At 36.6% G+C, this 17331-nt stretch overlaps 1 long non-coding RNA gene across 1 annotated transcript in view; it reads left to right on the top strand.

Moving 5' to 3' along the window:
• Positions 1-2474: 2474 nt before the first annotated feature.
• Positions 2475-17331, top strand: part of LOC130543440 (uncharacterized) — a 60066-nt gene continuing 45209 nt past the window's right edge. The window contains exons 1-2 of the long non-coding RNA XR_008958792.1: positions 2475-2570; positions 7037-7122. This is a non-coding gene — a long non-coding RNA (uncharacterized LOC130543440). The remainder of the gene's footprint in view (positions 2571-7036; positions 7123-17331) is intronic.

The raw sequence follows: 17331 nt of genomic DNA, 5'->3' as shown, positions 1-17331 counted from the left end.
CTTCTTCCTTTCCTTTTGTTGCATAAGACTTGTATACTGTTTGTCTGCTCTTATTTTCTCATATTTAACATTTCTGTTCCTGAACGTTGGGGACACTTCATGTAACCAACCAAAGTCCTTTTTCCCTGGCATTATATTTATACTTTTTCTACTGATGGGTTGTCCTTTGTTCCAACAGTAACTGTTAGACTACTCAGCTCTATTTGTTTATAAATTATCTTCTTTGTTTGCCAAGTCAATTGCTTTCTGGGGCAAGCCGTGTTAGGATGTAATAAGTCTTAACATCATTTGCAAGTCTCTCCCGCAATGTGGTTATGTCCACACATGCAAATAAATTTGGCTGAATTCAGCAAAAACATCAGGTTTCATTATTCTATGTGATGATGAATAACTCATTTGATAGCATTCTCAAATTTTTGGTTGTTGGATTTAGTCATGTGTATATATGACCTATAAGAATTGTTAGCTTATATAAAAACTTTATTGAAGGTTTTTTAAAGTTTTAAAAATATTTACTACAAAGTAAATAAAATTTGCCTTGGCACTTTAATCTACTTAACATTGCTAATAAATTTTAGAATTTAATCTGTAATAAGCTTCCTAAAGCAGTCATTTTTGTTCCACACGTACAACGAGACAGACCAGTGTCTATTTTTTTTTCTTGTCTTTGAACTCATTTGGACACACTGTCATGAAGAGGTACTCAAAAACATAAAATAGTCTTGTATCGAGCAAACATTAGCTTGATTTATGTAAAATTATTAGGCCATTTTGACTTATAAAAATGGCAACAGTATTACTGATAATTATTTTCATAAACTCACTGGTTTTCTCCCTCTTAATTTATCTATGAATAAGTTCTCATTAGAAACTTAGAACTACCTTGTGGAGCATTCAGGATAAATAGAATTGTGTGCAATTTACAACCAAGTAATCTGAACCTCAGATCTGTGATGGGTTTGTTTCAAAATAATCAAGAAAGTGCCAGGACTGTGATTATTTTACATTCTCATCTCTGTCCACTGACATCCATTTTCCTATCTGTCTACACCAAGAAGTTCATAGAATTCTCTTTCTGCAAAATTGCAGTTGTAGCCGAAGTGGGACCCAAGCCATGACTTTTACACAGGATTGAATACATAGTGACTGAATAGAATAGGATTCCTCTCTGTAGTCCTTGTTTCCAAGTTAACCAAGAGCATGAGTGGCATGGTGATGATTTGTGCTCTGATTCTGTCAGGTGGTATTGCTGGTCTTTCTTTGGCTGTAGCCTCTGGGTCCTGAGCGCTCCTCCCTGTGAACTGTGACTTCCACTACCTCCACTGCCCATTTCTCTTGCCTTAGGGCAACCATCTCTCAGTGGCTTCACTTCAGCCACTCCTCTTGGGCACGTGTTGGTGGCCATTCTTAGAGCTGGGAGTATTTATCCAGAGAATCAGATTTTGTGTCTCCAAAAGGTAACCTGAGGACGTTGGGTGGGCCTCACCCTGCAGAACTCAATGTCAACACTTTCTAGCAGCGATTAACTTAGGGCTGCATTGGAGTCTTTTGACATTCTCCTACTTTAGGATGAGTTTCCTATATTTTGGCGGGTATTTCCTACCCACACTGGGCAACTCTGTTATGCTTAGTGTATTAATCTTGAACATCATACCAGAATCCTCTTCATTATTTTTTTCTAAGGGGCTTTAAAGTTCTGACACATGTAGACATTTCATTTAATTTTATTTCAACCGACACTTATTGAGCACCTATTATGTCTCAGGCACTATGCTAGATTATAGAGTGTTTTATTTTCTTGAGATTGCAGGGTTATCCCAATTAGCCCTCTGTTATAGACGGGGGAACCTAGACTCTGTGAGAGTTCAATAATTTGCCCGAGGTAACAAAGTCAGGAAGTGGCAGAGCTGGGGTTGAAATTTAGGTCTGTCTGACCCTGTGACCTCATGCTGCTTCTCAGGATGACCACCACCACAATCTATAGCCACTTTAGATTTCTGAGGATTTTACAAGCATGAATGACAGTACCCTAAACTAGCACTTTAGAATTTACTGGAGGACTACTCCCGCTATGACTGCAAGTGCCAGTAGAATCTATAAGATTTGGAGGACACTGTAAATGGCACAGCTCCCTGTGCATAATTTTTTCTCCCCCTCTTTAACTACAAATGTAGGGGAAAGACTGTTTTTTATAACTTAACTTTCTAAGTGACTTAGACATCCTTGAGCGGTTCTTATTTTCTTTACTCTCATGAGCCCTCTAAGGACTAACATGTTAAAAATTACGATTATTCTTTCCAGATGTTGGAGTTTTGATTGCAAGTAGAATAGGAGTAGCTAAGTGGTGGTGGAGCTGGCGTTGCCTATGGAAAATGTTCAGACAACACACGAAGACCTGCCAAGTCTCTTGCAATGTTTTATTTGTATTGATGTGTATTTGGCTCAATCGTCTCTGCTTGAGGTTGTGGGGCTGATTGGAATGACCAGGCAAAAGAACTCTGGGGGTATCCCTCCCCATTCCTGTGATTCCTGAGTATTGAGGAGATTAAAGATATCAATTCTGCATTTAGGTAAGAGGGTGAACAAAATATGTACTGTTGATGAATATGTTAAGTATGTTAAGAAATTGCTTAATTCAGAAAGTAAATGAGAAGTCAGATTGGAAGGAAATTCAGTGTTTAAATGAATAGCTGCTTCTAGAATTACCACTATGGGATTTAAGAAAATCATGAATTCACTATAAAATCATATTAATTCATCAAATTTTATCTTCTGTCTTAAAAAAAAGTACAGGTCTTATTCATTTTTGTGCTTTGGAGAACATCACAGAGATTGTGTACATCACACAATCCCAGAGATTCCTTGCCTGCCTTAAGAGTATGCTTCTATTTATTTCAGCGGTAACTGCTAAGCCTGCCTTTCCATCCCTCTTGGATTTCCTAATGGGAACCGAATTTTGATCCGTTAGGTTCCCCTGCAGAATTATCTTGTGGGTTTAGAAGCTGCCATATATCAGTAAAGCTGGTAGCAACTTTGACTGTGACCTTGTTATCATTTTCAAGTAAAAGATATACATTCCATTTGTTGCAGAAACGTGTTTGTTACCCAATTTTGGTCTAATTTCTAAATTTGCCTTAGTCTGTTCAACCATGAGAGAGGAGGGCAGATATCACAAGGGAGTGTGGTTGTGTTCCGTTCAGAGATAAACCTCTACCGGAGATTCTTACATTTGTCCTTTGGTTTCTGTTCTATGAGAGACAGAAAGGAGCTGTATGTTATCAGTACCAATCTTAAGTTGTCCGGGTGATGTTTTTGTCGCTCTAAAATCACCTTCAACTTTTCTGATATCGGCAAAGTATTCTGTGCAACAAGACCAAACTGTAGAAAATTTTCTTTGTGTATCGTTTTGTTGAAATAGTGGTTAGCAAATCCCAGACATCTTTTTGGAGTCTCTAGGAATTCTGGACTCAAGAAGAAAGATCAATTTGGAAAACAATTTTATAAATTCAGTTGTATTAACAAAAGTCTTCCAATACAGGCAGCATGACAAATGGAAAAACTCTGGAGTCAGACAAGTCTGGGTTTGAATCCTGGTTCTGCCACTTACTAACCATGTAAGCTCGGCCAAATTATTTCACATGAGGAGCTTGTTTACTCCTCTGTAAAATGATAAAGTGAATATGTACCTTTCAGAATTATTAGGAGAAGAGCCAGTCTTGGTTAGTATAGTGGTGAGTAGCCCCGCTTGTCAGAATTATTATGAGAAATCAACATATGTAAATTTAGAAAGGAGAAAGCCTCTCAATAATTGGAAAATATTAAAAAATATAATATGAAAATTTTTATTGCATAAGTTAAATTTATACTGTGAAGCATACTAGCCATATAAGGCAAAAGATTAATGCTGTGCAGCCTAAAATGTGCATATGGATCTTTCTCCCTATTGCCATAGCTGTAAATCATAATACTAATAATTTATTATTATAATACTGTCATTTATTGTGTTTTTACTTTGTACTAGGTGTTGTATAAACATTATGTCATTTAATCTTCAAAACTATTCTATGGGGGTAGTTTATGTGATTCCAAACAACAAGCTTAGCTGAAATTAGCATTTAAAAAATAATTTACTTTGCCATTGTACAGACATAGCCATTGGATTTTTATAAAAATAAGTTAGACTAAATCAGCTTTCCTCACAGACATTTGAAACTAGTCTAGTGATCTAGTCATGTAGGAAAAGCTCCAAGAAAAAGAGTTGTTTTTTTTAAAAAGATTTTATTTATTAGACTTATTTATTTATTTGACAGAGAGAGAGCACAAGTAGGGGGAAGCTGCAGAGGGAGAGGGAGAAGCAGGCTCCCCACTGAGCAGGGAACCCAATGTGGGGCTGATCCCAGCACCCTGGGATCATGACTTGAGCTGAAGGCAGCCGCTTAACTGACTGAGCCAGCCAGGCGCCCCTCCAGGAAAAAGAGTTGTAAATAGAATCCGAATGTTTTATTTAGTCATGTTTCAAACAGGTATGTGTTTGAAAAGATAAATCCTAGGACCAACCTACCACGTTTTCTAGGACTGTGAAAAATATGAATCGAATGGTGTTAGTGAGCCTTATGAAACCAGAAGCTGCTTCAAAGTGCTCATTACCAAGCAGAGCTGGTTGAAATAGGTACTTAATACATACTTAGCAGGTACTTAACATAGTAGGTACTTAATGGTGCTTACTGAATGAAGTTTTGTCGAATAAATAAGTCAGTTTTTAATATGGAAAAATACGCCTTTTTGAAGGTCTTTAAGATAATTTTTTCTCATTGATAATTTTAAAGCTTTCTTTTTTTTTTAAAGATTTTATTTATTTATTTGAGAGAGAAAAAGAGAGAGAGTGGAGGGGAGGGTGAAGGGGGGAAAGGTATAGGGAGAGGGAGAAGCAGACTCCCAGCTGAGCAGGGAGCCCCACTCAGGGCTCGATCCCAGGACCCTGAGATCATGACCTGAGTCAAAGGCAGACACCTAACCAACTGAGTTACCCAGGTGCCCCAATAATTTTAAAGCTTTCAAAAATGTTTTAAGTAGTTGAATTTAAAGCTATTCTGAGTTTTTCCAAATGAACATTGGATTTTGTCATTTTTTTTTAATTTTGAAAATATTTTTTAAAAGTGAGAATGCATATATAAGAAAATGTCATATTTAAATTATGTATGTAAGTATATAAAATGCTATATTTATAAAACTAGCTATATCATGCGTAGCCAAAGAAAGAGAAAATTTGATAAAATTTGAAACATTCTGATGAGTTTAAATTTTTTTTTTTTAAAGATTTTTTATTTATTTATTCGACAGAGAGAGACAGCCAGCAAGAGAGGGAACACAAGCAGGGGGAGTGGGAGAGGAAGAAGCAGGCTTCCAGCAGAGGAGCCTGATGTGGGGCTCAATCCCACACGCCGGGATCACGCCCTGAGCCAAAGGCAGACGCCCAATGACTGAGCCACCCAGGCGCCCCTTAAATTTTTAATATAATCTAGTTTTTTTATTTTCTATTAATGTTCTCTGGACTATAGACAGAGTAAAATAAAAAGAATAACAAAAATAGCTAGAAGCTTACAGTGCATGTAATGTTGTAAGCTCTGCAAAGGGTTTTATATGCATTATATGTCTTAATCCTCACAACAACCCTCTTTTAGACAAGGGTTGTTATCGTTCCTATTTTACAAATGAGAAAACTGAGGCATGAAGGACCAATGACTTGCCCAAGTTCACATAGCCAGCAAGCAGCAGAAACAAGTTTGGAGCACAGCTTTCTTTGAGTCCATATCCTGCAATCCTACTTGTCTGTTGTGCCCAGAGCTCAGCCTGAGCTTGATGGGTACAATTCCTGTAGGAACTGGACCCCACGTGTGTAGAGATGGGGTCATTGATCAATTTATTGAGCACTACTAGAAAATACAGTTGCCCCTTGAACAACACAGGGGTTAGGGGTGTTGACCCCCATGTACTTGAAAATCCACTCCTAATTTTGACTCCCCCCATCTTAACTATTAATAACTTACTGCTGACTGGAGGCCTTATAGGTGACAATTAACACATATTTTGTACGTTATATGTATTATATACTGTATTTCTACAATACAGTAAGCTATAGAAAAGAAAATGTTAAGAAAATACACTTACAATACTGTACTGCATTGATTAAAAAAAAAAAAAAATTCCCGGGCTCCTGAGTGGCTCAGTTGGTTAAGCAGCTGCCTTCAGCTCAGGTTGTAATCTCAGGGGGCTGGGATGGAGCCCAGCAGTGAGGCTCCCTGCTTAGTGGGGAGTCTGCTTCTCCCTCTCCCTCTGCCGCTCCGCCCCCGCTTGTGCTCTCTCAAAAAAAACAAACAACAAACAACAACAACAACATGTAGAAGTAGACCCGCGCATTTCAAACCCCGCGCTGTTCAAGGGTCAAATGTAACTTGTTCTCTCGACAGTGTCCAAAAGTATTTGCTCTGACGAAGGGGAATATCCACATACCTTCTCAAGAGAATCCGATGAGGGAACTCCAGATTAAAAGAAAATGGATGTGTGCACAAAACAAAAGCTCCATTTTGAAACTGAAATGGATTTTTCCTGAGTTATTACGGAGTCCGGCTGAATACTGAGAAACCTCATAAACTGTGGAGTCAGTTTCCTGATTCAGGATTACTGCTCAGTCCAGGCATTCTCCAGAAGCACAACTGTTCGGCTATTTCAGCCTGTGTCACCAGACCGAACTGTGGTGCCGCTGTAGTTTGGAATCTGTAATGGTCCCTGAAAACCAAGGCAGCATCATTTTTGTAGGTTAATTAATGCAAAATTCCAATTCCTTTTGCCTTATTTCAAGTGGATCTTGTGTGAGAGCAAGCAAATTTAAATACTAAGACGATTTTTTTATGCAACATTAGGTTGGATTTTTCATTATATCAAAGCAAACATTAAGATTAAAAGGACTACACGATAAAAGTAATATAAATATTTCCCCCCTCACTGCATTTATAATTTTTTTTTTATACTACATTAGCCTCTATACTACAGCAATAATGGGGTGGTGAAGAGAGGAAATTCTACTTCTTGGCAACGTGAGAAGATTGATTTTGAAAAAAGCAAGTAAGTTAGATATCTGCTCATACACATTTAAGTATACTTTTCTCTAAATACATTCAATGGACTAAACCGGTTGCCATATCTTGTGTCTTTGTACCTTTATTTTTATAATAATATGAATGGAGTCAATTATCTTATGTTTCCTGTAGTAGTACTTGAAAAAGCCAGACCCAAGTAGAATTGCCAAAAAAAGATATAGTATTTTAATAACTATGCTGTCAAAAATGGCACCAATGTTTATTTGGCTACTGTTCCTCAGAAAGAACTAAATGGGCTTACAAACTTTTCAAAACAACACACACACACACACACACACACACACACACACAGCCCCACTCACCCTCAAGCTTAACAAAAGCAAGAGACTCCCAGCCTAATAGGTGATTGTTTTGGAAATTTATGTTTCTAAAAAGGGGAGGGGGCAAAATGCAAACACCATTTCAATCATAGCTAATTGAAAACAGTTGGTGAATGAGCCAATTTTGGCAAAAAAAAGTGAGTTGCAACACTTGAAATGACTGGTGTAGAACTCAGAAAGAAGTCCGAGGAAGTAAATATTTCTCTGTGGGCAATTTACTTTAGCCAGACAGCTCTATGAAGAATGGTAGTATCCAGAAAGTTATTTTCTTTGAAATAAGCAGATAACCAGCCTTTTAAGGCAGTAGTGTTCTCTGAAAAACAAACAAAAAACAAATAAAGAAAACCTCTTGGCCCTCAAAAGATACTGATTCTCTGAGCAATATTTCTTCCCAAGGAATGGCCTACCCAATTAGGTACTATTATTTAATATTTTAATAATTCAATTCATTTCACTGAAATGTGATAATACTCAGCACAGGCAAGGGGGAAGGGATGAGGAGCATGGGAGAGCAATTTTAAAAACCTTTCTGAGGGTAATTTGTTAATACTCTGAAAAGCCTTAATGCATGTACACATTTCGGCTCAGCAATTTCACCTTTAGGGAAATTATTCAAAGGAAATAATCAGCTATCCGGATAAAAATTGTCAACTATATGTCAACTAACAAGGAAATAGTTAAAAAAAAAAAAAGGTACATCTATTCAAAATTCAATACAGCCAAGTTCTGAGAAATATTTCTTGACATAGACATAATCATAATAGTTTAATGTTTTGCTAAGGGAAGAAAAAAAAGACCAAAAAGAGTATAGAGTTGATACCATTTAAATAAAAATAAAATGAATATCCCCTAAGGTGGAGGAACTTGATAAAATGCAAACCACAGTAGGAAAAACATAGTTAATTTTGAAAATGACTGAGCTTGCCTTCTGTGATGTGTTATAAACTCCCTGTTGGAGTTGGGAGCTGGGGCTGGAACAGTAGAAGCTTCTGAGTTGACTCAAAGATACGAGTACATCTGCGTGATTACCAGCTGTAGGTTCCTATTTGGAGTGGCCCGAACCTTGGTAATGTTTGACAAATATGTATCAGAGCATGTATTAGATTAATTTAGAAAAATTTTATATATGAAAATTCTCCAGTGATTAATCGCCAAGACATTAAGCACCCCCCCCCCTTTTTTATTGAGAGGGAGAGAGATGGCAGGGAGGGGCAGAGAGAAAGGGAGAGAGAAAATCTAAAAGCAGGCTCCACACTGGGCTCCAGTGATGTGAGGCTCCTTCTCACAAACCTGAGATCATGCCCTGCGCTGAAATCAAGAGTGAGACGTTTAACCTACTGAACCGCCCAGGTGCCCCCCAAGATTTTTTTTTTTTAATGTGGTGGGATTTAAATAATTTCACCTGTGCTGTTCCTTTATATACCTCTTCAGGCCGTGTGTTTACTGCCGCTGGCTGTCAACTTGTCAGCCTCCTTGGTTTAGGGGAATTGCTACTTCTTTAAATGGCACATTCTTGAAACTACACATATCGCCAACTGTCTGGTTTTGAAAGAAACTTATGGGGTGTGAGTTTTGGATTTGAAAAATTAGCTTGGATATGAAATCATGATGACATGAAGGGTTTCCCATGCCAGTAGGTAAACAAAGATGTGAGCTGCCTTGGTGGATTTCAGCATTCAAAGCTGTCATGGAAACTCACTATGCTTGTACTAGAGACAGAATCACTTTTTTGCTCCACTTGAAAAGCAATGGCAGGGTCAGACAGCCAGAAATGGAATGACCATGCAATGAAGAATGCAGCATATTTTGTTTCACCAGCCTTCATGTAGAACTTGTCAGTAGCGTGCAGCCACTATTGACGTGTTCTGAGAGACCTGCTTCTACCTTTTTCTGATGTGTTCAAGTTCTTGTACTTAAGTCATTTTTGCCACTGTGTTTATTTATAAGACGTTATTTTACTTTGAAGCAATGTCAGATTTACAGAAAAATGTAGGAAGAGTACAAAGAAAAAATTTTTTCACTGAATTATTAGAGAGCAATTGCCTTCTTGATGTCCCATCATCTTTGGGTACTTTAGTGTATTTCCTGCCACTGTGGACATTCCCCTAATGGACCACGATAAAACCACCCAAATTAGGAAATTAACACTGATGCATTACTACTATTTTGCCTCAAACACCTTGCAAGTTTTATGAATTATCTTGAAATTGCCTGTCATAGTGAAAGGATCCAGGTCAAAATCTCACATTACCTTCAGCCGTTGTGAGTGAGGTTTCTTCAGCCTTCTCAGTTTCTCCTGGACTTTTGTGAGCTTTGAAGATTATGGAGAAGTTATTTTGTGGAATATCCTTAATGTGTGTTTCTCTTGTTTTCTACAGATTGGATTCAGTTTGTGTCTTTGGTAGGAATATCACAGAAGTGATGCTGGGTTCTTGTAATTGTTTCCCATCATGATTTCTCTTTGTCCCATTATTGATGACGGGATCATCAATCTTTAGAGATATTTGGTCATTTGATTAAGGAGGTTTCTGCCAGCTTATCTTTGTAATTACTCTTTTTGATTAATGAATATTTTGTAAAGAAGCACTTTGAGAATAATTATACTTCCTATCCCTTATCAAATTTCCTTCATTCCTACATTCTTTTTTTCCCTTTATCCTTCCTATCCATCTCAGTATGGACTTATGAATTCTTGTTTTATTAGAAGGGCTGTAATATCTTTCTTTCATTATTTATTTTGAAGCTTAAATTGTCCCTTCATTTCATTGGGGGAATCATTTTCAAGCTTGCACCTATGTCCTTTTGACATACCCTGTCATACTTTGAAGACATTCTTACTTTCTGGCAAGAAGAGGTTCCACGTTCATCTTATATTTTCTCTGCTTCACCCCTAGAACCATTCATTTCTCCAAGAACCTCTGATCCCTTTTATTAGAGAATGGTATTTAGAAATCAAGATCTTGGTGCGAGGTAAGCTCATTGCTGCTATTGCAGTGGTGCTGTTCCCAGGCAATATAATTATCTATCTATCTATCTATCTATCTATCTATCTATCTATCTATAGATATATAGATATAGATATTAGAAATTTATAATTTACAGTAAACTTAAAATAGTTCTCCAAATAGTCTAGCTTGTTTTACTAAAGGAGTATTTTAACTTTCTCTTTAACTTGATAAAAACCAGCTAATTCCTCAATTCTCCATATATAGTATTATATATTCCTTAGCTTTGTCCATTCAAAATGCCTGGGAAGATATATCTATATCTATCTATATCTATATCTAAATCTATCTATCTTATCTAAATAGGTAAGATTTTAAATTATCTAAATACAGTTTTAAATTTAAATTATCTAAATACTACCTATCTTTTCTGTCTAGTTAATTTTATGATGACAACATATTCCAGAATATATGTCCAGCCTTGAACATATATATTCATCATATATATATTCATATATATTTTTATGTTGACACTATGAGTTCACAGAGATGTCTCCAATTCTAATCTAATATCGAGATTCATTCTAGTTTTTTCTTTTTCCATATTTGTAACTCCCTTCACCAACTGTGAGAAATCTAGCTCCCAATATCTTCAATATATTTACTTATTTGTTCAATTCTCCAGGATATAACCAGTCTCTACTGCCAATTCCCCTTGTTACCACTTTGTTTAGTCTTGAAACAAGACACCTCACCCTGCTTGGGCTTTAACACCCCATGCTGTATTGCACCCACATGTGGACACCCTCCTTACTCCATTTTTCTCTCACATTCGCATCTGGCCATCCCTCCACATGGAATACCTTCTTCACCCTTCTCAGGCTTTGGGTGCAGTAAGGTGATGGCTCCAGGGTTATTGAGAATCTGCCATGTTGTCCATTTTCTCTCTTCATCTGCATTGAAGCAGAGTATAAAATTATCCTGGTGACTTGCATGGCACATAATATCACAGACTCTCTGCCAGTTGTTGGCCATCAACATCACATTGGGAAAACATCTTTTGATTTCCAGGATCTTTCCAGGATCTTGCTATAGTCAGATGTTGGCACCTATTGTTTCAATCATTCGATTGGTATGCTTTAATCTTTCTGTAATGAATAGAATATAGCTCTGGTTTTATAGTTTCCTTTATATAAGTAACAGTAAACAAAGCCTGATTTTTCTCCCAGTCATTAAGAACGAAGACTTCATAAATGATACGAGCCTTACCCAGAGTAATATGGATTCCACCAGACAACCTAGCCCACAAATTTGTGAAATGTTGTTGGGTCTTATAGTATGTTTGGAACCAAGAAGCGTGGAAGAGGAGGACCAGCATGAATTTGGCTTTAGGGGGAGGAAATAAAACCTACTGGCAGATTTTCAAGGTCCCTTTTCATTTGCTGCATTCACTCAATCAATCTTTATTTCTGATGATGTAATGTCACTTGGTATTTACATTATTTTTTATATGAGGCACTCATTGCTTTTCAATACCAATTCATATATTTCCACTCTGTGCCTCTGTAGTTGAGCAATAAATAGCACTGCATATATTATGCAGATGGAGGGATTAGGCTTTGCCTATGTGATGTGATGTAAAGAAATGAGCAATTAACTCTTTTTTATCAAGTTAGAAAATTAAAATTCTCATTTAGTAAAACAACATAGGACTATTCATTTGGAGAACTATTTTATTTTATTTTATTTTAAAGATTTTATTTATTTATTTGACAGAGAGAGACAGCCAGCGAGAGAGGGATCACAGGCAGGGGGAGTGGGAGAGGAAGAAGCAGGCTCCCAGCGGAAGAGCTTGATGTGGGTCTTGATCCCAGGCCTCTGGGATCACGCCCTGAGCCGAAGGCAGACGCTTAACGACTGAGTCACCCAGGCGCCCCATGGAGAACTATTTTAAATTTTCTGTAAATTATAAAATTCTAATATGATTATTGCTTTTGCCAGAGAGCTGGAACCTGCTATGAAGCTGATGTAAATTTTATGGCTGAGCTTCATGTTGGTAATAAACTCTTGCACCATTTAATGTTAAATATAAAAACAAGTTACTCAGCTGCTTGAAGAAAATACTCTGACTGCATGTTGGAAACAGGCACTTATAAAGTAATTATATTCTAGAAAAATGAGAGATAAAGCCACCACTTTTTTAAAAAGTGAGATTGTGTTTACATTTTGCTATTTAGTTTAGCAAATTAATTTGTATTCTAGACATAGGGATGGGATATTAAAGAGTTAAACTAAAATAGTAGAGAAATGGAAAGGGTTTTAGACTATTAAAGAGTTTAAAAACTATTAATATAGAGAAAAATAATTATCATATGTAATTACATTCTTAAGTGAATTGCAGAGATTTTATTATGTTGGTATTGATAATACATATGTCAACATGTCTTGTCCCTGGCCTTGGTTCTTGAGTTCGGCCAAGAAAGAATTCAGAGCCAAACTCTTAAGCATGCGAGGGTTTAATAGCAGTTTAAGCGAAAGTATACTCTCAAGTTGGGAGAGCTGGCAGGCCCAGAGATGGCAGCTGTACTGGGTGGCAGGGTTGTCTTTTCTTTTTATGTTTGGATAGGCTGTGAATCATAGTTAGGGCACTATTTGACTAAGGTTGCAGCCAATCATCTAAGGGACTCCTCCTACCAGGTGGGAGAGGAAGTTTTTGGCCCTATATGGTCCTTCTGGGAACTGTCATGGCAGCCATTATCTGCCCTGGTGTAGGAAGAGGAGTGGGAGGATTAAAAGCCACAGTGTAAGTGTATTATAATGAAGGTATCAGTTACTGTAGGGCAGTGGTCAAGGGAAGAATGCATGCGTATCCCCTGGGGTCTGTTGAGGCTGTTTGGAACTTGGTCTCCACCCCTTTATCAGTCTGAAAGTACTTGTTTCCTGCTCATGTGTAGTTAACTGCCTACTCTATCACATAGACATTGCTGTAGTTACTTTGTTTTAAATCTCAGGCATTATCATATTGTAGTACCTAGTATGGTGTTGTGCACATATGAAAGTGAATGTTTCTTGAGTTTCAGTAAATATATATTGGCAATTTGGTAACTATGAGACAGCTTAGTGAAGATTCAAGCTTGAAAATATATGTCAGAAGCTTGCTCACTGTCAATGAGAATTCACTTTTGAAATGTCATTAACAAGTCTATGGGTGCCTGGGTGGCTCAGCTGGTTAAGCCTCCAACTCTGGGTTTCAACTCAGCTCATAATCTCATGGGTTGTGAAATCGAGCCCCACATTGGGCTCCGTGCTCAGTGGGGAGTCTGCTCGAAGATTCTCTCCCTCTGCCCCTTACTCCACTCTTGGCGTGCTCTCTTTCTAAAATAAATAAATAAATCTTAAAAAAAAATAAAATGTTATTAACAAGCTTAAAATCTTAAAGTATTTTCAAGTATAGAGGGACCACATCATATTAATGAATTAGAAGTTAACATGGCTCTTAAGAATTAAAACATTTCATAAATATTTCATAAATATTAAGATAACTTGTTATAGAAAAGGAAAGTTTTCCAAGCATGCAGATAGGTTGCCAAACAGTAGGAGTTTACAATAAATTATAACCAGAGAGACGATCTGCCCTAATGTATGAGTCTTGTAATTAGAAGAAAAAAGCCTGCAGAGAGAAGAAAAGCGTGAGGTGGTCCCCATGGATCATGGAGCTCAGAAGGCAACCAGTACTTAAGTTTAGAGCAACAAGCAAGGTAAGTGAAGAGGGCTGTTGCCTGGCTGTTTGTCCTAACATTCTGATTCTTTAGGGTTCTCCATGGGCACATTTGTTTACATTGTGAATCAGTGACTAACAAATCAGTGTTCTATGGAAAAGAAAATAAGAACAGCAACAATTAAATAACCCAAGGGATTTCCATTAGTGCTCTCTCAGCTTCTTTCAGGAAAGCTCCAGTCTGTTGGCCTGTTTTATCTTCTCTTTGGGGATATTTTTTCCTTTGGATCCTAACCAATCAAATTATTGTATGTGTTTTCCCTCCCCTTTAAAAAAAAATGTAGTCACCCATCCTCCTTAATGCTTTCAACAAAATGAATAATAAAAGAATTCTTGGAAGGGGAGAAGAAAAGGAGAATTTATGAGAGACAAGCCCACCCACCTTTCTTTAAGAGAGATGACACTTTTTAGAATTGGCTCTTCTTTTTCTCTGAAGAGACACCAAAAGAAAGAAAGGAATCTATGGGAATGTGAGATAACTCAGCTCATCTGTCTTTAGTCTTTACAATAAGCTTTGCTGGCTTGACTTGCAAAGGGATAGAAAAAGCTTGTTTGAAGCAGATTAGGGACCTATACTTCACAACCATCTCTTGGTGAAGCAAGAAATGATTGTAAACAGAATGAATGGAGTTTATTAAGACCAAGACAAGTATTAAATAACTAAACAGCTGTATACACATTTCACTCTCCTTATGCATACAAGGGGCTTTAAGCACTCCACACAGTAGGGGAAGGGAACTAATTTACAAGTGTTTATTATATGCCACATACTGTGGTAGACTTTTTATTTAAATTATTTTTTCGACTCTAAAATACCTATTAAATTATTATGGCACGTTACTTATTGAATTATTATGGATTGTTGTGAGGATTAAATGAGATAAAATAAGTCGTATCTGGTACATTAAATTCTCACAACAACTCTAAATCTCAACAAGTTTAAAGTGACCCAGCCAAGGTCACATAGTTAGAATGTGGCTGAAATGGTGTTCTCATCCTTACTCCCACTGCCGTACTATATGACTACACAATAATGCATTGCTGGATAATTGTCTACTATGCATGTGATAGGACGGATCTTGGGCCAGAAATTCCAAGCAAAAGTGTGTTATTATTAAACAAAATCTATTCTGAGTAATAATTTGTAGTTACTGGGAAAAGCATTATTTTTATGCCTCTTCTCCTCTTGAAGTACAATGTTTTGCAAATTGCTTAATTTCCTCTTTGTAAGCTGAGTGCTGCAGGCAAGCTATGCTTTCCCACTGGCAAGGTATTCCTAAATCCATATGTGGAGATGAAGTTTGAGGAAATTTGATATCCCAAACTTTGTGTAATGAAACGAATGTGACATTCATTTGGGAATTTTGTGTTCTTGTGATGATTATTTAGTTTTTCTAAGCCTTCATAGGTGGACTTCTTTAAACCACTTCTTTGTCTGATAGAATGGTATGCTACACAGGCAGGAATGGGAGTAGAATTTAATATTCATAGAGATGTCAGGGCTGTGGTTTTTAGTCCTAATATTATTCGTGATATTTTTTGATGCAAACATTAGGGAAGGTGCAGAAATATCAGGTGGAATTGTAAAGAGCTTAGGAATAAAATATTATGATGACAAAGTGATGGTTAGACCGTAGTTAATCCACTTAAGTATACCCTTAAATATAATACAATGTTAAATTATGTAAATACTACATATCCTTTCTGTCTAGTTAATTTTATGATAACAACATATTCTGGAATATATGCTTCAAAAGGACAAAGATTTTCATCAGTTTTGGTCACATCCGTATCTCTAGAACATAGAAGAATGCCTGGTATATAGTAAGTGTCCAGTAAACATTATTAAAAAAATGAAATACTTAGGCAAAGGGATAGAAGGTTGAGGAATTGAACTCTAGGAATGTAGGAATAGAAAGAATGTTTATCAGAAGAACAGAATCTTAAAGGGATGATAAACTATTAATGTAGGGATGGAAATAATTACATAGAATTAAATCTTCAAATGAAATAGAAACATTTCATTATTGTTGCTATTTATATTACAGAGAGGCAAAGAGTGCCTCCAAATGATCAAAACTAGTTTGCATAATTCTTCCAGATTATTCAGCTTTGTAATATAACTTGAAGTCTGGCATGGTGTTGCCTCCAGTTTTGCTTTTCTTTTTCAAGTTTGCTTTGGCTATTTGGGGTCTTTTTCGGTTCCATACAAATTGTGGAATTGTTTGATCTAGCTCTGTGAAAAATGCTGCTGGTATTTCGATAGGGATTGCATTAAATGTGTGGATTGCTTTGGGTGGTATAGAGCTTCCAGACTATTCACAAAAGGAAAAGGATAGTACTAGGATGTCAAATGTTAAATTTTAAAGTCTGATTTTAAAAAATATGTGTGTATGTGTGTGTGTGACTGAGTGAGATGGGCTGATGAAGGAAAGAATGGAGAGGTAAAGGATGAATAAAAATGTTTTAATAAGCTCCTAGATTACATCTTATTTTACAGAACTAGCCACTGACAATGACTTTTCGCCAGTTTTGCCTAGTGTTGTTTTGGTTTTAGCATTATCTGTGATACTATGGTGCCTCACGGTTATGTCTTCATGTAATTATTGTTTATTGCCTATGCCACTTAGACTTTAAACAAGTCTCCACTTTTTCTAGGAGCTTAAATTCTCTGTACTAAATTCTTCCATTAAACATACATAGTTTTTTTTCCCACTAATAATGTGCAGAAAAAAATGAAATAAAAGGAAGCAAAAAGAGAGAGTAAGGATTGGCAAGAAAATTTCAGTTTTCTATCTTCATGTTACTAGGAAAAACATGGCACTTCCTTAATTTGTACTTGAAAACAAAACAAAAAAAAATGCTAGCTTTTGTATTTTAATTAGTTTGGGGGCCTAGGGATGGGGAATAAGAAGTTTTAAGTAAATTCAAGGGAAAAAATTGCCTATTTCTAGGACAAAAAGGTGTTAAAAGATTATTAAAATACTTTAGACAGTTGATAAAATACCTCTGTGAACATTAAATAGTTCTTACAAAACAAAATTTTGGTTATTTGTATATAAAAAATGAGAAACATATGAGTTAAATTTCACACAAAATACACATGACTTAAAAAATTAAATGTAAAAAAA

The sequence above is a fragment of the Ursus arctos genome, unplaced genomic scaffold, assembly GCF_023065955.2.
Source record: "Ursus arctos isolate Adak ecotype North America unplaced genomic scaffold, UrsArc2.0 scaffold_12, whole genome shotgun sequence".
NCBI classification, from domain to species: domain Eukaryota; kingdom Metazoa; phylum Chordata; class Mammalia; order Carnivora; family Ursidae; genus Ursus; species Ursus arctos.
The sequence above is the reverse complement of the archived record's forward strand: the minus strand, read 5'-3'. Positions and strand labels throughout refer to the sequence as shown.